This window comes from Pristiophorus japonicus, chromosome 2 (assembly GCF_044704955.1).
Source record: "Pristiophorus japonicus isolate sPriJap1 chromosome 2, sPriJap1.hap1, whole genome shotgun sequence".
NCBI classification, from domain to species: domain Eukaryota; kingdom Metazoa; phylum Chordata; class Chondrichthyes; family Pristiophoridae; genus Pristiophorus; species Pristiophorus japonicus.
The window spans coordinates 358,064,963-358,091,692 of record NC_091978.1 but is presented as its reverse complement, the minus strand read 5'-3'; the positions used below and the strand labels follow the sequence as shown (position 1 = coordinate 358,091,692).

The following is a 26,730-nucleotide window of genomic DNA, read 5'->3' as shown; positions in this document are numbered from 1 at the left end:
TGACTTCATCAGTTTGGTGTCCAAAAATGGGGGGGATGTTTGGCGCTGTGCCTCATCATTCTGTCACATTGAATAGAGTGAAGGGTAAAAATTAAGCACTGGCAATGTTATCACACAAATTCTTTAAATAATCATATCATACGAACATAGCAACAGGAGTAGGCCATTCAGCCCCTCGAGCCTGTTCCGCCATTCAAATATATCAATGCTGATCTGTATCTTAACTCCATCTACCCGCTTTAGTTCTGTAACCCTTAATACCCTTGCCTAACAAAAAATTAACCGTCTCAGTTTTGAAATTTTCAATAAACCCCTTCGCCTCCACAGCTTGTTGGGGGACAGAGTTTCAGATTTCTACCACCTTTTGTGTGAAAAAACGCTTCCTGACATCGCCCCTGAACGGCCTCGCTCTAATTTTATATCCCTTCGTCCGGACACCTCCCATCAGAGGAAATAGTTTCTCCTTATTGACCCCGTCAACTGGTTTAATCATCATAATCATCATCATAGGCGGTTCCTCGAACGAGGATGACTTGCTTCCACAAGAGTCCACAGATGTTTCGATGAAGGACCCGATGTTCCAGTCCTGAACTCCAGTTGAGGGGGTGGAAGATGCCTGTGCGTGGATTTTTTTAACGTATGGTGACCGTTACGCATCAGCCACCACACGGGCTCGACAGAGCTAGGCCTTTATCCAGTGGCAAGGATTAACCAGGACGACTGGATACCTGCATGCTGCACGGACCTAGTGCGCACACATATCGCAGTGTGGGCTGGCCCGTGCTGCCCCTGGGCCCTCAGCTCTTCTGGGCCCCGTACCCTCATTCACCCGTGATGTTCAAGGGCCCGGCGCTCCAGCTCTATGTATAGCCCCGACCTGCGGTGGTGGTCTCACACAGGTCGGGGCGGCCCACCATAAACACCTCAATTAGATCATCCAATCTTCGATATTCAAGAGAATACAAGCCTAGTCTATGCAACCTGTCTTCATAATTTAACCCTCTTAGCCCCGGTATCACTCTGATGAATCTGCACTGTACCCCCTTCAAGGCCAACAGATGCAGTGCCCAGAACTGAACTCAGTACTCTAAATGAGATCTAACCAGAGTTTTATATAACTTCCATTTATCCCAACTCTCTGTTTTCTGTTAGTGAGTTAGCCAATCCTCTATAGACCCCAACCCCTGTCTCCCTCCTTTCTTGAGTAGGGAGTACTTATCTTGTACAGTAACCTTTTATGTGGCACCTTATCAAATGCCTTCTGGAAATCCAAATACAATGTAATATAAGTTCCACACTGTAACATAACATATATATCAAATTTCTCCCTGCATGAGCCTGTTTATTTTAATCAAGATTCACCCGTGAAGTACAATGCAGAGAGACCTGTTCTATCAGCTGGGCCAAGCAGACACTTGAAATTCCTGGGCTCTGGGAGGGCAGAAAACAAGACTCTGCCCAGGAAGGCCAGGAATTTGGGACAGAACTAGATTATGCTGGATTCTGCCCCATTTACAGTGGCCCTTTAAATCTCACGGGCAGCTCTGCTAACCGACCCCCTGCTCCCCTCACGTCAAGGGGTCCTGACCTGGGGAATTCCACGCTTAACAGGTCTCAGTGGATCTCACCGCAACTGAGGCACCGGGTGAAGTATCAGAAGCACCCGAGAGAAGGAGAACATAAGAACATAAGAAATAGGAGCAGGAGTCGGCCATTTGGCCGCTCAAGCCTGCTCCGCCATTCAATAAGATTATGGCTGTTCTGATCTAGGCCTCAACTCCACTTTCCAGCCTACGCCCCATTATCCTTGACTCCCCTGTCGTTCAAAAATCTGTCTATCTCCATCTTAAATATATTCAATGACCCACTCTCCACAGCTGTCTGGGGTAGAGAATTCTAAAGATTCACGACCCCTTGAGAGAAGAAATTCCTCCTCGTCACCGATTTAAGTGGGTGACCCCTTATTCTCAAACTATACCCCCTAGTTCTAGATTCCCCCACCTGCATCTGCCCTGTCAAGCCCCCTCAGAATTTTATATGTTTCAATAATATCACCTCTCGTTCTTCTAAATTCCAATGAGTATAGGCCCAACCTGCTCAACCTTTCTTCATAAGACAACCTCTTCATATACTAGCTTTGGAGGGGGTACAGAGACGATTCACTCGGGTGATACTGGAGATGAGGAGGTTACCTTATGATGATAGATTGAGTAGACAAGGTCTTTACTCGTTGGAGTTTAGAAGGATGAGGGGTGATCTTATCGAAACATTTAAAATAATGAAAGGGATAGACAAGATAGAGGCAGAGAGGTTGTTTCCACTGGTCGGGGAGACTAGAACTAGGGGGCACAGCCTCAAAATACGGGGGAGCCAATTTAAAATCGAGTTGCGAAAGAATTCCTTCCCCCAGAGGGTTGTGAATCTGTGGAATTCTCTGCCCAAGGAAGCAGTTGAGGCTAGCTCATTGAATGTATTCAAATCACAGATAGATAGATTTTTAACCAATAAGGGAATTAAGGGTTATGGGGAGCGGGTGGGTAAGTGGAGCTGAGTCCACGGCCAGATCAGCCATGATCTTGTTGAATGGCGGAGCAGGCTCGAGGGGCTAGATGGCCTACTCCTGTTCCTAATTCTTATGTTCTTATGTTCTTATGTTATCTCAGGAATCAACCTAGTGAACCTTCTCTGAACTGCCTCCAATGCAAGTATATCCTTCCTTAAATAAGGAGACCAAAACTGCACGCAGTACACCAGGAGTGGTCTCACCAATGCCCTGTACAGTTGTAGCAAGCCTTCCTTACTTTTATACTCTATCCCCTTTGTAATAAAGGCCAGCATTCCATTTGCCTTCCTAATTACTTGCTGTACCTGCATACTAACATTATGTGTTTCATGCACAAGGATCCCCAGGTCTCTCTGTACCGCAACGTTTTGTCGTCTCTCTCCATTTAAATAATAATTGGCTTTTTTATTCTTCATACCAAAGTGGATAACCTCACATTTTACCACATTATACTCCATCTGCCAAATTTATCCCTTTGCAGATTCTTTATGTCCTCCTCACAACTTGCTTTCCCACCTATCTTTGAATCATCAGCAAATTTGGCGACAGCACACTCGCTCCTTTCATCCAATTTTTTTATATAGATTGTAAATAGTTGAGGCCCCAGCACTGATCCCTGTGGCACATCACTAGTTTACCAACCTGAAAATTACCCATTTATCCCGACTCCCTGTTTTCTATTAGTTAGCTAGCCAATCCTCTATCCAGCCTCAAAAGCTCCTTGATAAAATGCAACATCCCCACCGACACCTGGGAGTTCCTGGCCAAAGACCACCCTAAGTGGAGGAAGTGCATCCGGGAGGGCACTGAGCACCTCGAGTCTCGTTGCCGAGAGCATGCAGAAAACAAGCGCAGGCAGCCGAAGGAGCGTGCGGCAAACCAGTCCCACCCATCCTTTCCTTCAACCACTATCTGTCCCACCTGTGACAGACTGTAATTCCCATATTGGACTGTTCAATCACCTAAGAACTCACTTTTAGAGTAGAAGCAAATCTTCCTCGATTTTGAGGGACTGCCTATGATGGATGATTGCCCCCAACCCCTGTCTCCCTCCTTTCTTGAATAGGGATCTCTTATCTTGTGCAGTAACCTTTTATGCGGCACCTTATCAAATGCCTTCTGGAAATCCAAATACACTACATCTACTGGTTCCCCTTTATCCACCCTATTTGTTACATTCAAAGAACTTTGGTGGTAAATTTGTCAAACACGATTTCCCTGTCATAAAACCATGTTGACTCTGCTTGATTGTATTATGATTTTCTAAATGTCATATTACTACTTCCTTAATAATGGATTCCAGCATTTTCCCAATGACAGATGTTAGGCTAACTGGTCTATAGTTTCATGCTTTCTGTCTCCCTCCTTTCTTGAATAGGGGCATTTAATAATAGTGGTTAATAATAATAGTGGTTTTCCAATCTGCTGGGGCCTCTCCAGAAGCAAAGGAATTTTGGTAGATTACAACCAATGTATCCACAATCGCTGCAGCCACTTCTTTTAAGACCCTGGGATGCAAGCCATCAGGTGCATGGGACTTGTTCGCCTTTAATCCCATTAGTTTGCCTTGTACTTTTTCTCAAGAGGTTGTTTTAAGTTACTCTCTTCCTATAGACCCTTGATTATCTATTATTATTGGGATGCTTTTGGTGTCTTCTACCGTGAAGACTGATACAAAATATTTGTTCAAGTCTGTCATTTCCCTGTTTCCCATTATTAATTCCCCAGTCTCATCCTCTAAGGGACCAACGTTTACTTTAGCTACTCCCTTCCTTTTTAGCTTATTTGCTAGTTTACTCTCATAATCTATCGTCTCCCTCTTTATTTTTTTTTAGACATCCTTTGCTGGTTTAGAAACATAGAAACATAGAAAATAGAAACATTCGGCCCTTCGAGCCTGCATCGCCATTCAATGAGTTCATGGCTGAACATGCAACTTCAGTACCCCATTCCTGCTTTCTCGCCATACCCCTTGATCCCCCTAGTAGTAAGGACTACATCTAACTCCTTTTTGAATATATTTAGTGAATTGGTCTCAACAACTTTCTGTGGTAGAGAATTCCACAGGTTCACCACTCTCTGGGTGAAGAAGTTTCTCCTCATCTTGGTCCTAAATGGCTTATCCCTTATCTTTAGACTGTGACCCCTGGTTTCTAAAAATCTGGCCTACCACTAGTCTTTGCAACATTGTATGCCTTTTCTTTCAATTTGATACCATCCTTAACTTCCTTAATTAGCCATGGATGGTTCATTCTTCTTGTAGAGTCTTTCTTTCTCACTGGAATATTTATTTGCCGAGTGTTATGAAATATCCCCTTAAATGTTTGCCACAGCTTATCTACCATCTTATACTTTAGGCTATTTGCCCAGTCCATTTAGCCAACTTCATCTTCATATCTTTGTAATTGCCTTTATTTAAGTTTAGGACACTAGTTTCAGACCCAGGTTTCTCACCCTCGAACTGAATTTGAAATTCTAACATGCTATGATCGCTCTTGCCTAGAGGATCCTTTACTATGAGATCATTAATTAATCCTATCTCAGTACACATTATCAGATATAAAATAGCCTGCTCCCTGGTTGATTCCACAACGTATTGTTCTAAGAAACCATCCCGAATACACTCTATGAACTCGTCCTCAAGGATACTTTTGTCGTCATCAAGGTCCAGGTCGGTGATTGGAGCGTGGGCAGATACAGCAGGAGCGGCGAGGTCGGGGTGAAGGAGCAGCAAGAGACTGTAGAGGGACATGATCGGGGCCCAGGGGAGGCATGAGTTCGGGGCCAGGGGCACAGGGGCAGCACGGGCCAGCCCACACTGCGATATGTGTGCGCACCAGGTCCGTGCAGCAGAGCTGGTCTCCAGTCGTCTTGGGTAATCCTTGCCACTGGACCAAGACCTAGCTCTGTCAATCCTGTGTGGTGGCTGGTGTGCAATGGCCACCCCATGTTAAAGAAAATCCACGCACAGGCATCTTCCACCCTTGAGGATGTAGTTCGGTTCCTTCATGTGAACTCATCCTTTTTTGGCATGGAAGCAAGTCATCCTCGTTTCCAGGGACCACCTATGATGATGACCTTTGTCAATTTGATTTGTCCAATATATATGAAATTTTAAATCGCCCATGATTATTACAGTATGTTTCTTACAGCCCCCATTATTTCTTGATTTATACGCTGTCCTACAGTGTAGCTACTGTTAGGGAGCCTAAAGACTACTCCCACCAGTGATCTTTCCCTTACTATTTCTTATCTCCACCCAAACTGATTCTACAGCTTGATTTTCTGATCAAGATCATTTCTCACTACTGCATTGATCGCATCCTTTATTAACAGAGCTACCCACCTCCTTTTTACTTTCTGCCTATCCTTCCAAAATGTCAAATACCCCATATTCAGTTCTCAGCCTTGGTCACCTTGCAACCACGTCTCTGCAATGGTTATCAGATCATATCCATTTATTTTGATTTGTACTGTCAAGAATGGTAATCGATCATGGAGGTTTCTTGAGCCCAGGCTGGGAGCCACTTGGACATCAGCTAGTGGATCGGAGGGGACGCTGTTAATTTGTGCCTGCTGGTGCAATGTGCGCCCCGCCCCATCCCTCAGTCATTTAAATGATCCCATTCCCGCAATCTTAGCTTCAGTTACAAGTAAACATTGGGTCCACTTTCACTGCATTTGCAAGGGCAGAGGTTGGGGGGGGACCCTAGAAGTTTCAGGGCCTTGGTGTCTTCAATCTAGGTGATACAAAAATCTGTCTGTTATTTGCTCGTTTCTATTTGTTTTTCTAACTTCACATCCAGTCATCAGCAGTTTGACCAAGATGAACTTGTTGCTTCTCTTCACCAGAAATTTGCCATTCCCAAACTCTGTGTACACATCTGGTGCTATGTGCGCAAGGGCCTTCCCAGATGTTGCATTCACAGGTACTCATCAGGGACAATGGGGTGAGCATACATTGCTATCCAAGTGACCATAGCGGAAGGCAGTTCCTAATAGATTTTCCGTCTCTTTCGATTTTAATGACATCTGGAAAAAACCCGTCATAAACAATTGCGCACAGTCATTGGGGTTATCAAGAAAGAACTTGCATTTATTGTAGTGCCTTTCAGAACATCAGGTCAACCCAAAGCACTTTACAACCAACAAAGTTCTTTTGAAGTGAAGTTAATGTTGTAATGTAGGAAACGCGGCAGCCAATTTGTGCACAGCAAGATCTCACAAACAGCAATGGAATAAACGACCAGATAACCTGTGTTTTAGTGAGAAATAAACATTGGCCAGGATACGGGGGAGAATTCCCTCACTCTTCTTCGAATAGTGCCACGGGATCTTTTACGTCCACCTGAGAGAGCAGATGGGGCCTCAGTTTAACGTCTCTTCCGAAAGACGGCAACTCCGACAGTTCAGCGCCCCCCCCCCGTTACTGCACTGGGAGTGTCAGCCTGAATTATGTGCTCAAGTCTCTGGAGTGGGACTTGACCCACATGCAGCTCTGACTCAAAGGCGCGAGTGCTACCTACTGAGCCACAGTAGATGCCGATCAAGTTGCACCAAGAGTTCTCAGTTGTTGAATGCACTGAGCCATTCAGGAATAAAAGACCCTGGGTTAAATTCCTCATATTTGCTGAATTATCTGAGTTTGGCTACAGCAGCAGTAAATAGCCCTAGCAGCCATGGGATTTGGGAGGGTTCAAACCAGCTCCTGCCCCTGCCTGCTGTCCAGTAACCAGTGGGCTAAGGACACAATGAGACTTGGCTATGATGCTTCCTATTGTCAGCTCAAGGCCAGCCTCCCAGATGTGCAGTGTGGGCATTTTAGTGAGGTAGCCATACAGCAGCATATATTAGTGCCTTTGGCAGATGAGGAAATATTTGAAAGTTAATAAAATGATACTTTAGGAAGCTTAACATCGGTCAACTTTTCAAGTCAGTTGTAAGGATTTTGTTTTACTTCCAGCATAACTGGTGAGTCTCCTGCTTTTCAACCTGCGAGGAAGGCATCTGGGAGGTGTTCTTCTGGAAGTGTATATGATAGTTAAGGGACTGGAAAAGGTAAGTTCAGAATATTACTGTTAAATCAGGTTGAGTGGTTAGAAAAAAGGGACAGCTCCAAAAGTTAATTTGAAGATTGCTATTAGGAATGTCTTCTTCACACAAAGTGCGTTCAATGTGTGGAACAGACATAGAGGCAGAATAGTTCTGCAACAGTAACTCATTTCAAAATTACTCCATTGGCCGTAAAGTGCTTTGAGGCGTCCTGAGGTAGTGGAAGGCACTACATAAATGCAAGTTCTTTCTTTTTTTTAATGGAAATAAAAACCCCGGAATTATTTAAGAAACCATTGCATGCTGAAATGGGGGGAGGGGACTTGGGTGCATTGTCGGTTGATGAATTAAAATGGGCTGAATGGCCTTCCTCATCTGTGACTATCTTGTGATAACCTTAACAGCGATAGATTGATTCCATCTAGTCCCACCTTCATGATGGAAAGGGAGAAAGGGAGACGAAAACTTTAAACCTAAATTTTATATTTCAGGAAAAAGAATTGAGTTACAACTCCTCACATCATGGTACAGTGATCAATCTGACCTCACGGTGCTGGTCAGATGATCTGACCTTGCCGCGCGGTCTGGTCACATGATCTGACCCTGTGGCGGGCGGTCTGGTCACATGATCTGACTTCGCCATGCAGTCTGATCACATGATCTGACCCCGTGGTGCGCGGTCTGGTCACATGATCTGACCCCGCAGTGGCAGTCTGGTCACATGATCTGACCCCGCCGCGTGGTCTGGTCACATGATCTAACCTCGCCGCGCAGTCTGGTCACATGATCTGACCCCGCGATGCATGGTCTGGTCACATGATCACACCTTGCAATCACCTAAACATACCATTCCATTCCACAGATGCTGCAGAAAGCTGGTAGTCAGATATTCTAGACTGAATCTCGCATCTGCTTCAAGTTGTGGGGAAATAAAAGTTTTTTTTTAACATTTATAAGTTAGTGCTTTATTAAAAAAAGATATATATATTTAGCGTGGTGTTTGTGAGGCCGAAAGGGAAAACGAAACAGAAGAGAAGTCGAGTTTTTATACACTAAGGAGAGGCATGTGGGATGTGTGTAAATTGAGGGCACGTTCATGCGCAGAGCGGGCGGAGGGTGGAGACAGACCGGAATTGGGACTGGGATTGGGGCAGTGGATCACTCAGAGCCGTCCTGCTCTGGCCGGGATACGACTGCAGCTCGTCCCAGTCCAGCAGACTGCAGGAGGGGTTGGGAGGACAGGACAGGAGCGGTCCGGGCTGCGGTAAGAGGCTGGGCAAAGTTCCTCACTCTATGTTTGCCTTTTCTTCTCTGCGCTTTAGGAGTTTGTGAAAGTGTCAGCGGCACCTGAAGGATTCTCCAGCCGGGGGAGGGCTATCTTGTTTAAAAGGGCACGGGGTCCCACACCCTCGCATCAAATTTAGTGGGACCTGTTTAAAAGGGCTTCAGTTTTAATGGGGCGGTTTAAAGAGGTACAGATTAGAGGTTCAGATTTAATACAGTTTAATGGGGTACAGATTTAATAGTACAGATTAAAGGGGTTCACATTTAATAGTGCAGTTTAAATAGTACAGATTAAAGGGGTTCAGATTTAATAAAGTTTAAAGGGGATCAGATTTAATGGGACAGTTTAAAGGGGTACAGATTGAAGATTTAATAGTACAAGTTAAAGGAGTACCGATTTAAAGGGGTTCAGATTTAAGGAGATTTTAAAGGGGTTCAGATTTAAAGAGACATTTTTAAGGTGTTCAGAGTTAAGGAGACAGTCTAAAGGGCTCGCTGCCCCGTATTGTACAGCTGTGTCATGAAGCAGTGGTGAATTAAATGTAAAAAGTATGAAGTGGGAGGGGATAGTCTTCAGTTAGCTCCGAGCTGTGTGGTTGCACTCGACTCGTATGTAAAGCTCTCGAAGCGTATCGAGAAGTTCTCGAGGTAAACGCGTATTTATTTTCGGTGGGGGGAGGTTTATATAACTAAGTGAAGCTCTCTGGTAAATGTAGGCGGCGAGTGATTCTCCTGTGGAGAGTTTGTCCCCAGTGCTTGTATTTTGGCGGCTTCCCATTCAGTGCTGGCAGTGTATTTATTTTCCATGTTGCAGATTATCCTCCGCTATTCCTGGATGTCGGTGTGTTGTGAGTCACTAACGCTGTGTTTTATTTCTGGTTTCTAAGGCTCGCTCCATAATTCGTGAATGACAGTGACGTGGCGACCTACCTTCCAACACCAAACTTAGTCACTTGTAGGTAACCTGATACTTGGGTTAAAGGTAAAGGCACCGTGCCCGAGGACACAGTACAAGCTGGTAAGCAGAGAGCCTTTCTTATTCCTGCTGCTTATCCTCTACAATTGGTTGGGTTCTTGCTGACGTGTAAATCATCCTGGCTTCCCATTATATACCATTTTCCATTGGCTTCTGATCATCACGTTTGCCATGATCAATATGTATCCCTCAGTCAACATATGAAACAGATTATCTGGTCTTAGTGAGTAGCACACTCGCCTCTGAGTCAGAAGGTTGTGGGTTCAAGTCTCACTACTGAGGGAGCGCTGCACTGTCGGAGGTGCCGTCTTTCGGATGAAACGTTAAACTGAGGCCTTGTCTGCTCCCTCAAGTGGACGTAAAAGTTCCCCATGGCACCATTTCGAAGAATTATCCCCGGTGACCTGGCCAATATTCATCCCTCAATCAACATAACAAAAAACAGATTATCTGGTCATTGTCACATTGCTGTTTGTGGGAGCTTGATGCGCACAAATTTGCTGCCGCGTTTCTCACATTGCAACAGTGACTACACTTCAAAAAGTACTTCATTGACTGTAAAGCACTTTGGGACTTCCGGTGGTTGTGGTAGGCGCTATATAAATGCAAGTCTTTCTTTTTTCTTTCTCGGTACAAAGTGCATTGTTGGAATGGGCAGGTCCAAATAGCTAGCTCTGCAGCCTGCAGATTAGATACGGTATCTGTATGTGGTGCTAGGAACACATCCAGAGGTTAAGAAGTCCTTTATAATTCAAAGAATGTGTATTGGCAAATAGAGATTAAAAATTAAGTTTTAAATTATATGCAAAATAAGGATAATCACATAATTCATAATCAGAGGCATACTTGGGTTTATTTGACTCTGGGTCAGAAGGTCTTGGGTTGCAGCTCTGCTCCAGAGACTTGAGCACAATTATCTAGTCTTGTACTCCAGTGCAGTACTAAGGGACTGCAGCTCTGTCCGAGGTGCTGTCTTTTTGATGAGATGTTAGACTGAGACTCTGTCTGCCCTCTCCAGTGTGTGTGAAAAATCTGAATGAAAGAAGAGCAGAGGCATTCTCCCCGGTGGCCTGGCAAATATTTATCCCTCAACTGACATCACTAAAAGCAAATTATCTGGTCATTATCCCATTACTGTTTGTGGGAGCTTGCTGTGCACACATTTGCCTCCATTTTTCTCCTAGGCAGTCCCTCTGAGTCGAGGATGACTTGCTTCCACACTAACATGAGTTCTCAGGTGACTGATGAGTCCAATGTGGGATCGACAGACTTGTCACAGGTGGAGCAGACGGTGGTTGAAGGGACGGGTGGGTGGTGTGCTTGGTTTGTCGTACGCTCCTTCCGCTGTTTGTACTTGACTTCCGCTTGCTCCCGACGAAGAGATTCAAAGTGTTCAGTGCCTTCCTGAATGCTGCTTCTCCATTTTGAGCAGCCTTGGGCTGGGGATTCCCAAGAGTTGGTGGGGATATCAAATTTTTTCAGGGCGGCTTTGAGGGTATCCTTGAAGCATTTTCCCTGCCCTCCTGATGCTCGCTTGCTGTGATGGAGTTTCGGGAGACTTGCATCATTCATGTGGACTATGTGGCCCGCCCGTTGGGGCTGATTGAGCGTGATCATGACAACAGTGACTACACCTTCACAAGTACTTCATTAGCTGTGAAGTGTCGAGGTCACAAAAGGTGCTGTATGAATGTAGATTCTTCTCTCTCAAAGTTACGGCTCCCCAAAACAGCTTATAAACAAAGGGGGTCGAGGTTATGAGGAGGCAACGAGTAACTTGTCTGTGATGGAGTTTTGGTAGAAAACATGAGTAGGATTGCAAAAGCTTTATTGTGGAAAACAGGCACCTGAGCAAATGTCTCAAAACTTTGGGTGTTCTGCGTTGATCATTTTTGGGTTATGTACACAAAGTCAGGGGATGGATGAACGATCTAATAGTTGTATTGCAGAGCTCCTTCCAAGCTCAATCTGGAAGATACATAGCCTACTTAAAATTGTGGCTTGAATTCCACAAGACTGGAACAACAGAAGAACTGGCCTGTTTCCTCATCACAGGCAATCTCTCGAAATCGAGGAAGACTTGCTTCCACTCTAAAAGTGAGTTCTTAGGTGACTGAACAGTCCAGGATGGGAATTACAGTCTCTCACAGGTGGGACAGACAGTGTTTGAAGGAAAGGGTGGTTGGGACTGGTTTTCCGCACGCTCCTTCTGTTTCTGCATGCTCTCGGCGACGAGACACGAGGTGCTCAGCGCCCTCCCAGATGCACTTCCTCCACTTAGGGCGGTCTTTGGCCAGGGACTCCCAGGTGTTGGTGGGGATGTTGTATTGAAATGTTTCCTCTGCCCACCTTGGGCTCACTTACCGTGTAGGAGTTCCGAGTAGAGCGCTTGCTTTAGGAGTCCTGTCAGGCATGCGAACAATGTGGCCTGCCCAGCGGAGCTGGTCGAGTGTGGTCAGTGCTTCAATGTTGGTCTGTGTGGGTTGTTGCTCTTAACGTTTTGTTTTGTGATTCTATTTCTGGTTGTGGTACCTTCCCCTCCCCCAATGGTCAGAGACTGTATGACTGGAAAGCTGCCTCACTGGTTTGTACAGGTGGGCTTAGCTGCTGACTGTACCAGTGACCTGGGGAGGGGGGAGTGGGAGCTAGAAAACTCCCTTTCTCTAAGTGATCCTTTGCTGAATGTATCATCAATGGCTGGAGTTGTTCCAAATGTTAGTGAGCCAGGGTAGTTCATGAAATACTATAGGCTGATCTCTTATCAGTCATACACTTTGTCTTTTGTTTCTTCATCCCTCTAGCTTATTAGGCGTTGTTGAAATATACAATGACCTATTTCTGTCTGACTGGCTGCCTAATTCGGATAAGTGTGATGATGCAGATATTGTAAGTGGATCTGTTCCTCAACCCTGTGCAGCTTGGTTTGCAGAATTTGTCTGTCACAGTTGTGATTTACAGATAACATTGGCACTTTAGAAACCACGCTTGATTTTAAGGAAGAATTGAGGATATGATGTAGTATCTGATCATATCCTCGAGATGTCCCAACGTTCCTCACAGCCACTGAGTTACCTCTGAATGTTAGTCATGGGTGAAGGCAGCAGCCAATAAGCACGTAGCCAAGTCGCACAAACAGCTAGAGAGAATTCACACAAAAGCAAAATACTGCGGATGCTGGAATCTGAAATAAAAACATAAAATGCTGGAACTCTCAGCGGGTCAGGCAGCATCTGTGGAGAGAGACAGAGTTAGCGTTTCGGATCTGTGACCCTTCGTCAGAACTGGAAAAGTTTGAGATGTATAAGATTATATAAGCGAGAATAATAACCAGTTATGCTCCACCAATGGTGGCCGTGCTTTCAGCTACCGAGGCCTTAAGCATTATAACCCTCTCCCTCGCTCCCTCCCTCTCTTCCTGTAAGACGCTCCTTAAAACTTATTTATTTGGCCAAGCTTTTAGTTACCTGTGCTAATATCTCCTTATGTGGCTCAGTGTCAAATTACTCCTATGAAGCGACTTGGGATGTTATATCTAATTTGCATGGAGTTGGCTAAGGTCGAGACAATGGGAGAATTCTCCCACCCCTCTTAGCATAGCGTTGTGGGAACTTTTATATACAGGCAGACGGGATCTCTGTTTAACATTGCATTTGAAAGACGGCACCTCTCTCAACACCCTCACTACTGCGCTGAAGTGTCAGCCAAGATGATTTGCTCAAGTCTCTGGAGCAGGGCTTGAACCCACGACCACTTACAGGCAAGATTGCAACCAACTGAGTCCCGCAGACACATGGTGCCTTGTTCAAGAATTTAGCTTTGCAGCTATTGCAAACACACACTATCATTGATGCCTGCAGTTCCGCAAGTATTCAATACTAAAATTTCCCTGACCGATTTACGCAGGTATACGACGAATTGGAGCAAACCGACTTTAATTATTACTGGTTGTCAAAGGAATGTTCTGAATCAATTTGGAGGTCTACAGGTTATCTGTAAACTGGCTGGTGCTCTTTTCCCCCCGGAACTATTAGCTAACTAAACATGCATATCATGCTGAATCTGTATCGGCAAATGACTTGGGTCTTAATGGTTGATGGTGTAGAGTGGCTTTGTTGTTGAATGAGGAAATGATAATGTTTTATGAAACCAGTTGATTTAGTTGCAATTATATTTTTCAGGTAATTCCTTCTCTTAATTGCTGCTCACTTTTTCCTCCCTTCCTGTCTGAAATCGGACAGGAGACTCGTTTGAAAGAAATGTTGACTAGGACACAGAGAACTTCCCTGCTCTCACTTTTTTAAAGTGTCAACTGTGCATCCATGTCAAAGTCATGGGTTCAAGCCCCACTCAACACTTGAGCATGTAATCTAGGCTGACACTCCAGTGCCATACTGGGGGAGTGCTGCACTGTCGAAGGTGCGGTCTTTCAGACGAGACATTAAACCGCTCGTACTCTCGGATGTAAAAGATTCCATGGCACTATTGGAAGAAGAGCAGGGAGTTCTCTCAGTGTCCTGCCCAACATTTATCCCTGAATCAACAACTTAAAAAAACAGATTATCTGGTCATTATCTCATTGCTGTTTGTGCGATTTCTGTGTGCAAGTTGGCTGCCGCGTTTCCCACATTACAGCAATGATTACACTTCAAAAGTACTTAATTGACTGTGAAGCACTAAGGATGTCTACATTCTTACAGGGCTTGACAGGGTAGATGCAGGGAGGGTGTTTTCCCTGGCTGGGGAGTCTAGAACCAGGGGTCACAGTCTCAGAATAAGGGGTCGGCCATTTAGGACTGAGATGAGGAGAAACTTCTTCACTCGGAGGGTGGTGAATCTTTGGAATTCTCTGCCCCATAGGGCTGTGGAAGCTCAGTCATTGAGTATATTCAAGACCGAGGTCAATAGAGTTTTGAATATTGAGGGAATCCAGGGATATGGGATAGTGCAGGAAAGTGGAGTTGAGGTAGAAGATCAGCCATGATCTTATTGAATGACCTGCTGCTGCTCCTAATTCATATGCTCTTGAGTTCTTGTGTTCTTATGATATCCTGAGGTCTGAAAGGTGCTGTGTAAATTCAAATGCTTTCTTTCCTTGGGTAATGGGAAAGAGGTTCTGCTCCATGTGAGGGGTGCACTATTGATGAACATTTAGATTTGTAAGTGACTTAATTGAGGTGCATTTGATTTGCTGGCTGGGACTTTGTAAGCAACAACAGCAACTTGCATTTATATAGTGCCTTTAACGTAGTAATACGTTGCAAGGTGCTTCACAGGAGGGTTATCAAACAAAATTTGACATGGAGCCACATAGGAACAAATTACGGCAGATGAACAAAACCTTGGTCAAAGAGATAGATGTTAAGGAGCGTCTTAAAGGAGGAAAGAGAGGTAGTGAAGTGGAGAGGTTTAGGCAGGAAGTTCCAGAGTTTAGGGCCTTGGCAGCTGAAGGCATGGCAGCAATGGTAAAGTGATAAAAATCGGGGATGCTCACGAGGATAAGGATGAGGAGGGATAGTTAACACTATGTAATTTGTGACTAAGCCGTTTCAGTACTGTGCCAGGGGCGGAAACCTGATTGGAGGGATACAAACATGGAGTTCCGGGAGAGATGAGCACGGATTTGGAAGGCAACATTCAAGCACATCCTTGCTAATGAGTGAGTGAGTGAAAAGAACAGGCGGGACAGTCGGGTTTACTTCATCATTAGAAAGAAAGACTTGCATATATATAGCACCCTTCACAACCACCGGATGTCTCAAAGCGCTTTACAGCCAATGAAGTACTTTTTGAAGTGTAGTCACTGTTGTAATGTGGGAAACGCGGCAGCCAATTTACGCACAGCAAGCTCCCACAAACAGCAATATGATAATGACCAAATAATCTGATTTTAGTGATGTTTATTGAGGGATAAATATTGGCCAGGACACCAGGGATAACTCCCCTGCTTTTCGAAATAGTGCCATGGGATTTTTTACATCCATCCAAGAGAGCAGACAGGACCTCAGTTTAATGTCTCATCCGAAAGATGGCATCTCCAGCAATGCAGCACTTCCTCAGCACTGCACTGGAGTGCGAGACGTGATAATTGTGCTCAAGTTCGTGGAGTGGAGTGGAGTGGAGTGGGAACCCATGACCTGCTGACCCAGAGTCAAATAAGCCCAAGTATGCCCCTGATTATGATCAATCAGGTTTGTATGTGATTATTCCTCGGCACTGCACTGGAATGTCAGCCTAGGTTTATGTGCCCTGTCCCTGAAGTGGGACTTGAACCCACGACCTCCTGACTCCAAGGCGAGAGTGCCACCTACTGAACCACGGCTGACACTAGAATCCAATGGGTCCCTGATTTTCTTTCTGAAAAGCTATATATATTTTTTTTAAACAAAGATGTCTTGCTACAGTTATACAGGGCTTTGGTGAGACCGCACCTGGAGTATTGTGTGCAGTTTTGGTCTCCTTACCTAAGAAAGGATATACTTGCCGTAGAGGGAGTGCAGCGAAGGTTCACCAGACTGATTCCTGGATGGCAGGACTGTCGTATAGGGGTCGACTAAGCCTGTATTCACTAGAGTTTAGAAGAATGAGGGGGAATCTCATTGAAACGTATAAAATTCTGACTGAGTTGGATAGAACGGATGTGGGGAGGATGTTTCCTCTGGCTGGGAAGTCAATAACAAGGGGTCACAGTCTCAGGATATGGGGTAGGAAATTTAGGACCAAGATGAGGAGAAATTTTTTCACTCGGGGTGGGGAACCTGTGGAATTCTCTACCACAGAAGGCTGTGGAGGCCAAGTCACTGAATATATTTAAGAGGGAGATAGATCGATTTCTAGACACAAAAGGCACCAAGGGATATGGGGAAAAAGCGGGAATATGGTGTTGAGACAGAGGATCAGCCATGATCATATTGAATGGCCTACTACTGCTCCTATTTTCTGTTTCTAAACCTGCACAGCTACACACAGTGCAGGACTGCACCCTACCTATAGAAGCATTTGTAATTCTGGGAGATGGATAGCATTGAACTGCATAATCTGCTGTTGGCGCGAAGCATTGGATGTTGCCGCAATTATGCCAACTGTGTCATCAATCTGGTTTTGGTCATGTTGTAACTGTTGCCAGGTCTGGGTGTAAATGGATCCTGGCCAGTCGTATCTATCGGCCTGATCTGCCAAGCACTGAAAAACCTGCCAGATCACCCGTTGAATGAGATTACGCGACGATTTAAATACACTTTACTGGTGCAATCGGCAATGGACTGGATTTCCAGAAGGCATTCGACAAGGTGCCACATAAAAGATTACTGCACAAGATAAAAGCTCATGTGGCTGGGGATAATCCATTATTAAGGAAACAGTAGCAGGACATTTAGAAAATCATAAAACCATGTTGACTCTGCCTGATTGTATTATGAAAGGGAAATCGTGTTTGACACATTTATTGGAGTTCTTTGAGGATGTAATGAGCAGGGTAGACAAAGGGGAACCAGTATTTGATAAGGTGCCACATAAAAGGTTACTGCACAAGATAAGAGCTCACTGGGTTGGGGGTAATATATTAGCATGGATAGAGGATTGTCTAACTAACAGGAAACAGAGAGTCAGGATAAATGGGTCATTCTCCGGTTGGCAAACTGTAACTAGTGGGGTGCCGCAGGGATCGGTGCTGGGGCCTCAACTACTTACAATCTATATTAATGATTTGGATGAAGGGACCGAGTATAATGTAACCAAATTTGCTGATGGTACAAAGATTGGTGGGCAAGCAAGTTGTGAAGAGGACACAAAAGGGGCTGAAATTCAGCTCCCCAATAAGGCGTGTTATCGCCCGTTTGTGGCGGAGTTGAGCGGCCGCCGATCTCTGGTTAAATTCAGCTGGGGGAGGGGGGGGTCCCTACTTCCGCCTCTCCTGGCCGTGCGTGCGTCCTCAGTGCGCGACCCTGCCAACTCCGCAAAATTTAGCGAGCAATATCTTCTTGTCGCCCAGCAGTGCCCCCGACAGCTTTTTTTATTAGTGCACCTTGTACGCTCTCTCTCTGCCCTGACTCTGCAGCGGCCATTAAAGGCGCGGGCCCAATGCTGCGGCCGCCATTTTATTTTTTTTGCCGGCCGACTTCCATGTCGGCCCAACTATTGTGCCCAATGGTTCGGCCAGGCTGCTGGCCCGGCCAAAACCCTCCCTGCTGGTCCAGTGTCCGATGGCCGATTCTCTCCCCTTTAACGGAGGGAATATACGTGATGACGCAGACGTGCAATGATGTCACCACAGCTCTGTTGCTGACTGACAGCGGCGGAGAATCCGTCCACCCCTCACCAGCACTTACCGCCGCATTTCCGCCCCCATTATGACCAACTTCCTGGCCAATTGAAAAAAAAAAGCTGAATTTCCCTTTTTGTTTAAACAAAAGGTAGGTGCGCCAGCTTTCCAGCGGGTTTGAATTTTGGCCCCAAAGAATCTGCAAAGGGATATAGATAGGTTGTGAGTGGGCAAAGATTTGGCAGATGGAATATAATGTGGGAAAATTTGAGGTTATCCACTTTGGTCGGAAGAATTAAAAAAGCAAATTATTACTTAAATGGAGAGAGCCTACAAAACGCTGCGATACAGAGGGATCTGGGGGTTCTTGTGCATGAAACACAATGTTAGTACGCAGGTACAGCAAGTAATTAGCAAGGCAAATGGAATGTTGGCCTTTATTGCAAGGGGGATAGAGTATAAAAGTAGGGAAGTCTTGCTACAACTGTACAGGGTATTGATGAGACCACACCTGGAGTACTGCCTACAGTTTTGGTTTCCGTATTTAAGGAGCGATATACTTGCCTTGGAGGCAGTTCAGAGAGGTTGATTCCTGAGATGAAGGGGTTGTCTTGTGAAGAAAGGTTGGACCTATACTCATTGGTAATTAGAAAAATGAAGCGATCTTATTGGAACATGTAAGATTCTGAGGGGGCTTGACCAGGTAGATTCAGGGATGATGTTTTTCCTTGTAGGGGAATCTAGAACTAGGGGGCATAGTTTCAGAATAAGGGGTCACCCATTTAGAACTGAGATAAAGAGGAATTTCTTCTCTAAGGGTTGTGAATCTTTGGAATTCTCTACCCCAGAGAGCTCTGGGGGCTGGGTCATTGAATATATTTAAGGCAGAGATAGACAGATTTTTGAGCGATAAGGGAGTCAAGGGTTATGGAGAGTGGGCAGGATAGTAGATTTGGGGCCAGCGATGATCTTATTGATTGGCGGAGCAGGCTCAAGGGGCCAAGTGGCCTACTCTTGCTCCTATTTCTTATGTGCTTAATGTAAATCATCACAGATGGGTGCAATAGCAAGACAGGAGAATTTGATTGTATCGACCCCTGTGGCTGTCTCCTGCCAGCTCTTTTTATTAAAAAAAAATTGTTCCATCATTGTATTTTGTTTGGTAAACGTAGCATTGCATTCAAAGTGTATTTCTTTTTAAAAGAAAACTAGTAGCCTGATCCTGCAGGCGAGAACTGGGTTTCACGTCCTATCCGAAAGATGGCACCTCCGACTGCTGAAATGTATCGCTCAGAATACGCTAACTGAATATCACAGAAACAGCCCATAGCCCAAGTGATTTATGATCCACACAGGCCTCCTCTCGCCCTACTTCATCTAACCCTCTCCCGCTCTCCACTTTCACAACGTGCTGCTTGGTTTTTTCCATTATTCTCCACGCTTCTCCCGAAGATTTCAGCTCCTGAATGTGATCTGATCTGGGCCGTTTAAAGTGTTGAGGTGTAGCTGATGGAAATGGAAGGCGGCTATTTGCCTTGATCTAAGATATTGCAAATCCACCGTAGGGAATAGAGCAGCAAAAGGAAACAATGTAATGGAAACAAGAGGTAATGTTGGGGAACTTAAGCAAGCATCTTAAGCAAGTTTTGTCAAATGGTAGGTAAATGTTCGATACAAGGTCTCCATTTTCATTCAGCAACAGAAAAGTACGTAATTTTGCACTCGAGATTCGAAGAAACATTAACCCCCGATCCTTCCTCCCCTCCTTCCTCACACCTACTCCAGAACTGTGGTTCCATATTTGAAAACTGCATTGATGGAATGGAGGTGAACGACTCTCTGATAAGCAAAATACATCAGGTGCTGGAAATCTGAAAGGTGGCATTAATGTTTCAGATTGACGACCTTTCATCAGAACTTGACCAGTTTCTGGTTGGGAATGAGGTTGAAGGTTCATGGGAGTAATTCCGGAATGAGATGATCAAATATTCAGTGTGTCGGTGCTTAACACGAGATGCATAAATATCTAGGGCTAGAAATTTGGTATGGCCCGCTGTGAGGCGGTGATGGGACGCTACCTTTAGCGGCAGGCGATGTCTACCGCTTCAAAGTGCGATATTCAGTTGTATCGCCCCAAGAGGAGAGAGAGCGCTAAGAGAAGCGTTCCACATTCCTCGGGTGCTAACGGAGCGATAGCTCAGGAAGCCGACTCAATATCTTGCCGCTAGGTTGCCGGCATCCTCGTGCCTGAAGATGAAAAAAGAAATCGTGGTGAAAATTTCAAAAAATCTTTCACCCACACTTCCCCACTACTGCAACAAATAAATTTTAAAAACTGAAATTGCAGCCCTTGCCTTACACTCCGGACAACATTGCTCTGGGATCGTCGCTGGACCAACTGCTTTCCCTGGCCGGTCTCGGCGTCCGGAGCTACCGCAGGCGAGAGTAAATTTTACAAAAGCAGGGCTATGGGGGCGTTGCTCACTCGGGTGATGTCACCGAGTGGGCGGGGCTAGCGAGCACAGCGCAAACTGTCAGCACCGCCGCTAAACCTTCACTGAAGTTCGTGGCAGGAGCTAACAGCGCGGCGCTCGGGCGGGAGACGTTTAGCGGCTCCTCGGCGACCGAATTTCTTCCCCCTAGAGTTTTACTCCGTTGGGAGCAGTCTTGCCTCTGGGTCAGAAGGCCAGGATTTGAGCGCACCATCTCAGCTGACAATTCAGTGCGTTACGGAGGGAGTGCTGCATTGTCAGATATGCCGTTTGTTTGGATGAGCTGTTAAAACGTGTCCGTGTCTATAAACAATCCCATGGTATTATGCGAAGTAGAACAAGGGCGTTCTCTTGTGGCACAGACAACTTTCCTCTGCTCTTCTTACACTGAACTCTGCTCAGCCGCTTGTTCCGTCAGCCACAACGCTCCTGCCCGTTGAAAGTTCCTCTCCCTTCACACTTCCAAAAGTCCTCCTCTCCGACTGTGCCTTCAGTTCCCAATCCTAGCCCCTCCATTTTTCTTCAACCGTATCCCTTTCCTCCTAATCGTTGAGTTCTCCGAGACCTCTTCCTGCACATGAGTAACTTCTTGATGCAACAACAACAACTTTTATTTATATAGTGCCTTTAATGTAGTAAAACATCCCAAGGCGCTTCACAGCAGTGTTATAAGACAAAACAAATAAATTTGACACTGAGCCACATAAAGAGGAATTAGTGCAGGCGACCAAAAGCTTGGTCAAAGCGATAGGTTTAAAGCAGCGTCTTAAAGGAGGAAAAAGAGGTAGAGAGGTTTAGGGAGGAAGTTCCAGAGCTTGGGGCCCAGGCAGCTGAAGGCACGGCCACCTTTTAAATAATTCCACTGGAATGAAAAAATTGCTCAAGAATAGACACGAGTTTGTTTTGTCTGCACATTTTCTCCCCTCTTCTGAATACGTTGAGTCCTGCCTTGAGGATACCTTACCCACATACCCACTATGTAAGTCCAGACAAGGGAGCGGTGTTGAGCTATTGAACTACGGAGAGCATCGCACAACAGACCAATCCTGTTCTCCCCAACACACACACCTATCACCATGTATCTCCCATAGATAGATATTTAAGTCCATATCGATCAGGGCAACCATTCTGGCTGAATTCGTCTCACGCACACTGTCCTCTTCCTAAAGCAGGGATTGAATCAATGGGCTTTTGGCTTTCTTGGTCTGTGCATTTAGGTAGGACTGCATTTAACTGAAGACAACAATTATAGTGTGGCTAGTTGTGTGAGTCGGTGCTGTTGTGTGTTCTGCAGATTTGAGTGGTGTGTGTGTAGGTTAAATTAGATTGATTCCTGGGATGAAAGGGAGATGAGAGATTGAGTAGAATGGGCCTATGATCTCTGGCTTTTAGAAGAATGAAAGGTGATCTCATTGAAAGGTATAACATTATTTAAGGGCTTGACAGGGTAGATGCTGAGAGGCTGTTTCCCCTGCTGGACAGTCGAGAACTAGGAGTCACAGTCTCGGGATAAGGGGCTGGCCATTTAGGACCGAGATGAGACATTTCTTCACTCGGAGGGTGGTGAATCTTTGGAATTCTCTACCCCAGAGCATTGTGGATGCTCAGTTGTTTGAGTGTATTCAAGACAGAGATTAATAGATTTTTAGACATGGGGATAGGGTGGGAAAGTAGAGTTGATGTGGAAGTTTAGCCATGATCTTATTGAATGGCAGAGCAGGCTCGATGGGCCCGAGGGCCTATTTCTGTTCCTGTTTCTTATGTTCTTAATCTGGCATGCTATTGGTGAGAGGGGTTATCATTCAATGTTCAGTTCCGTCTTGACACCGGAACATAGCCACTTAAAAACAGGTGTAGGCTATTGAGCCCGTTCCGCCATTCAATCAGATAAGAGCTAATTTGTATCTCAACTCCATTTAACCTGCCTTTGCTCCGTGTCTCTTGTTTACCCAGTAAAGAAACTATCGAACTCTATCTTGAAAATTTCAATTAAACCAGTATCCACAGATTTTTGGGGGAGCCTATCTCTCATTTCCACCACCCTTTGTGTGTGGAAAAAGTCCTCCCTGAATTAACTCCTCAATGCTTCTGTTCTCATTTTTAAGATTGTGCCCCCTTTGTGCTAGATTCTCTCATCAAAACCTTGTTAACAAATGCTGCTTTAGATCATCCCTCCACCGACTAAACTGAAGTGAATAAAAACCAAGTTGATGCAGCCTGTCCTCGTAATGTAAGCCTTTAATCCGAGATGATTACCACTCCTGTTATGAAACCCCGATAAAAGAGCAAGATCCACTGCAGAAAGGCACCTCCAAGGGCGGATTAACCATGGGGCGGATTAACCATGGGGCAGATGGGGTAGCCCCAGGCCCACCAACGAACATAGACCCACAAAATAAATATAAGGCCTCCCAAATAAGGCTGAATAGAATAGACAATGAGAGGAAAAACAAGACTGAGAAAAATACTGTTTATTGGCCTAATGTGTAAATTCTGATATTTGCAGAGACAAGACCATTACTATTTATCTTTGTTATTATTTAACTGTTATATTTTAAATGTTAATATGTAATATATTAATATAATATATTTAATATATTATATATTATAGTGTAAGTCCACATGAACAAACATAACTCTAGGTCCATTTGGATCAGTTTGCCTCAGGCTCATCAGGCCCTTAATCCAGCCCTGGACGCCGAGGTTAAAATCAAGTGCCAGTCTTGAGCAGTGGGGTGGGGCCCAAACGTTGTTACTTGGGATGTGGGAGTGTACAGCTCAGCCACTGTATAAAATATAATTCATTGAACTAATCGCTTCTGGATTGTGGGTTGATCTTGCCTGGAGGACACAGATGTGATTTATACGTTTCTTTTGGCAGTTCTGATAACTATATCGAGTGGAGCTGCCCAGGATCGTGTGGTTAGTCCAATTACTACAAATAGTTCCTTCAGAGGGAGGGGAGGGGTGGGGTGGGGGCGGAGACGGCCTCTTACTTCCTCTTTGCAACCCCTCTCTCCCAAACAAGGCCTGTCGGGATGCAATCTAGTCGCAACCTTTGTTCTTTAATGTATTGTGTCTTTTGAGGTTTATCGGAATTATTGCTACTTGGCAGTTCCACAGCTGTGTTCTGCAAGAGCTGGTAAATTCACCACATCCGCGACAAGATTTTGTCAGAAGCCAACCATGCCCTGGTGTCATTGTCTGGCACTCGCCTCTGAGTCAGAAGGTCGAGGGTTCGAGTCTCACTCCAAGGACTTGAGCATTTAATCGAGGCTGACACACCAGTACAGCACTGTCGGAGGTGCCGTCTTTCAGATGAGACGTTAAACCGAGGCCCCATCTGCTCTCTCAAGTGCACGTAAAAGATCCCATGGCACTATTTCAAAGAAGAGCAGGGGAGTTATCCCCGGTGTCCTGGCCAGTATTTATCCCTCAATCAACATAACAAAAACAGATGATGTGCTCATTATCACATTGTTGTTTGTGGGAGCTTGCTGTGAGCAAGTTGGCTGTCGCGTTCCCCACATTACAACAGTGACTACACTGCAAAAGTACTTCATTGGCTGTAAAGCGCTTTGGGATGTCCGGTGCTCCTACATTCTACTCTTATGTAAACTAGAGATGATCCAAAACTCGGCTGCACATGTCCTAACTCGCACCAAGTCCCGCTCACCCATCAACCCTGTCCCTGACCTACATTGGCTTCCAGTTAAGTAACGCCTCGATTTCAAAATTCTCATCCTTGTTTTCAAATCCCTCCCTGTCCTCGCTGTTATGTATGTAATAACTCGATAGACTGAATACTGTAAAATAACACAGGTACAAACCTGACTCTGCTTTATTAGGGCCCAAAGTGATTGCATTACATGCTGGCTTGCCTTTTATACCTGGGCCGCACACACGCGCGTACAGCCCAACAACCTCCGACAGTGGCGCCGCCTGGTGGCAAGTAACCCCAAGCATACATACATGACAATATCTCCCTTTAAGATATTAGTAACAGTCTTTTTACAAATTGAGATGGTCTGGGCCTTTCCGCTCCCGAGTTGATCGTTTCAGTTCAACTCCAGCCTTGGGCAAGCGTTCTGAGTCTGTTATGACTGGGGGCTGGGTAGCCGATCTGATGGGAGTGGCAATGACCATGTCAGGGATTGAAAGTCCAGATTCATTGACTGAGGGTAGGTTGGTTGGTCACTGATTGTGTCTTCCTCAGACATCCGTTCATCCGTGTGCCGCAGCTTTATCTGATCGACATGTTTCCTGCATGTTTGCCCATTCTTGAGCTTGACGATAAACCCTCTGTTACCCTCTGTAATGACTCAAGAGTCTGGTTACTGTAAACTCACTCGGGTGCAAACCTGGTCCATCTTTATTCCAACCCAAGAGTGCCAGCGTGACAAAGACACCCAGCTTATACACAGGTGACCAAGCACACATGCCACATGCATACAGCCCGATGACCTCCGACCGCGGTGCCCTCTGGTGTCTGATGATCCCCAAGCATATTAATACATAACACCCTCCTTGGCCGTAACAGTACCGGCGATCCACTTGGGACCTTGACCATTATTTAGTACATACACAGGATCGTTAACCGAAATGTCTTGTGACACAGCAGCATGATAATGATACCATTGCTACTTTGACGTCTGTATTCAACATGATCGTTCAAGTCAGGGTGGACAAGAGAGAGCTTAGTCTTGAGACATCTCCATCAATAGTTCAGCAGCGGGGACCCCGGTAAGCGTGTGGGGTCTTTTCCTGTAACTAAGCAATATGCATGACAAGCGAGTCTGCAGTGAACCTTGAGTTACACGTTTCATACTCTGCTTGATGGTTTGGACAGCACGCTCTGCTTGACCATTAGATGCGGGTTTGAATGGTGCTGACCTCATGTTTGATACCATTGAGTTTCATGGAATCTTGAAACTCCAGACTAGTGAATCGAGGTCCGATGTCGGGCAGACCATGAGTGGCAAACATGACACGAAGGCTCTCAATGGTAGCTGTGGATGTACTACATGACATGATTATATACGCTATCCACTTGGAATAAGCATCCACCACAACTAAAAACATCTTTCCCAGGAAGGGACCTGCAAAGTCGATGTGGATCCTGGACCACGGTTTAGATGGCCACGACCACAGACTCAGCGGCGATTCCGCTGGTGTTTTACTTAGCTACATGCAAGTGTTGCACTGATGCACACGATTCCAGATCAGAGTCAATTCCAGGCCACCATACATGAGACCTGGCAATGGCTTTCATCATGACAATACCGGGATGAGTGCTATGTAGATCATGTACAAATTTCTCTCTGCCTTTCTCAGGCATAACAACACGATTACCTCACAATAAACAATCTAACTGAATGGATAGTTCATCTTTGTGATGTTGTAAGATTTGGTCTCATTACCCATTTGCTTGGGTATGGCAGACCAATCACCACTAAGGACACAACGTTTCACAACCGATAATATCGGGTCCTGGCTGGTCCAGGTCTTAACTTGTTGAGCCATGACACGGGTTTCTTCACTTTCAAAAGCATCCATAACTAACAGTAGGTCTGCAGGTTGTGGCATCTCCACCTCCGGTGTGGGCAACGGCAGACGGCTCAGTGCATCGGCACAATTCTCGGTGCCAGGTCTATGGCGAATGACATAATCATAGGCAGATAATGTCAGCGCCCACCTCTGGGTGCGGGACGATGCATTGGTATTGATGCCTTTGTTTTCCGCAAACAATGAAATGAGTGGCTTGTGATCTGTTTCCAATTCAAACCGAAGACCAAACAGGTACTGATGCATCTTTTTAACCCCATACACACAGGCTAATGCTGCTTTTTCTACCATGCTGGAGGCTCTTTCTGCCTTAGACAAACTTTTAGAAGCATACGCAACAGGTTGTAGTTTACCCGACTCATTAGCTTGTTGGAGCATGCAACCAACTCCATTTGACGAAGTATCACAGGCCAATACTAGATGCTTACATGGATCATAATGTACCGGCAGCTCTTTAGAGCAAAGCAGATTAGGAGCTTTCTCAAAAGCTCTATCTTGAGACACACTCCAAACCCAGTTGTCGCCTTTTCTTAGCATGTGC

General features: G+C 45.4%; 1 protein-coding gene across 4 annotated transcripts in view; it reads left to right on the top strand.

Moving 5' to 3' along the window:
- The first annotated feature begins 8,740 nt into the window (after window positions 1-8,740).
- Window positions 8,741-26,730, top strand: part of sgms2a (sphingomyelin synthase 2a) — a 100,734-nt gene continuing 82,744 nt past the window's right edge. For all 4 annotated transcript variants that reach the window (XM_070872578.1, XM_070872574.1, XM_070872575.1 and 1 more), the window contains exons 1-2: window positions 8,741-8,879; window positions 9,787-9,917. The gene's annotated coding sequence lies outside the window, so the exon portion shown is untranslated. The remainder of the gene's footprint in view (window positions 8,880-9,786; window positions 9,918-26,730) is intronic.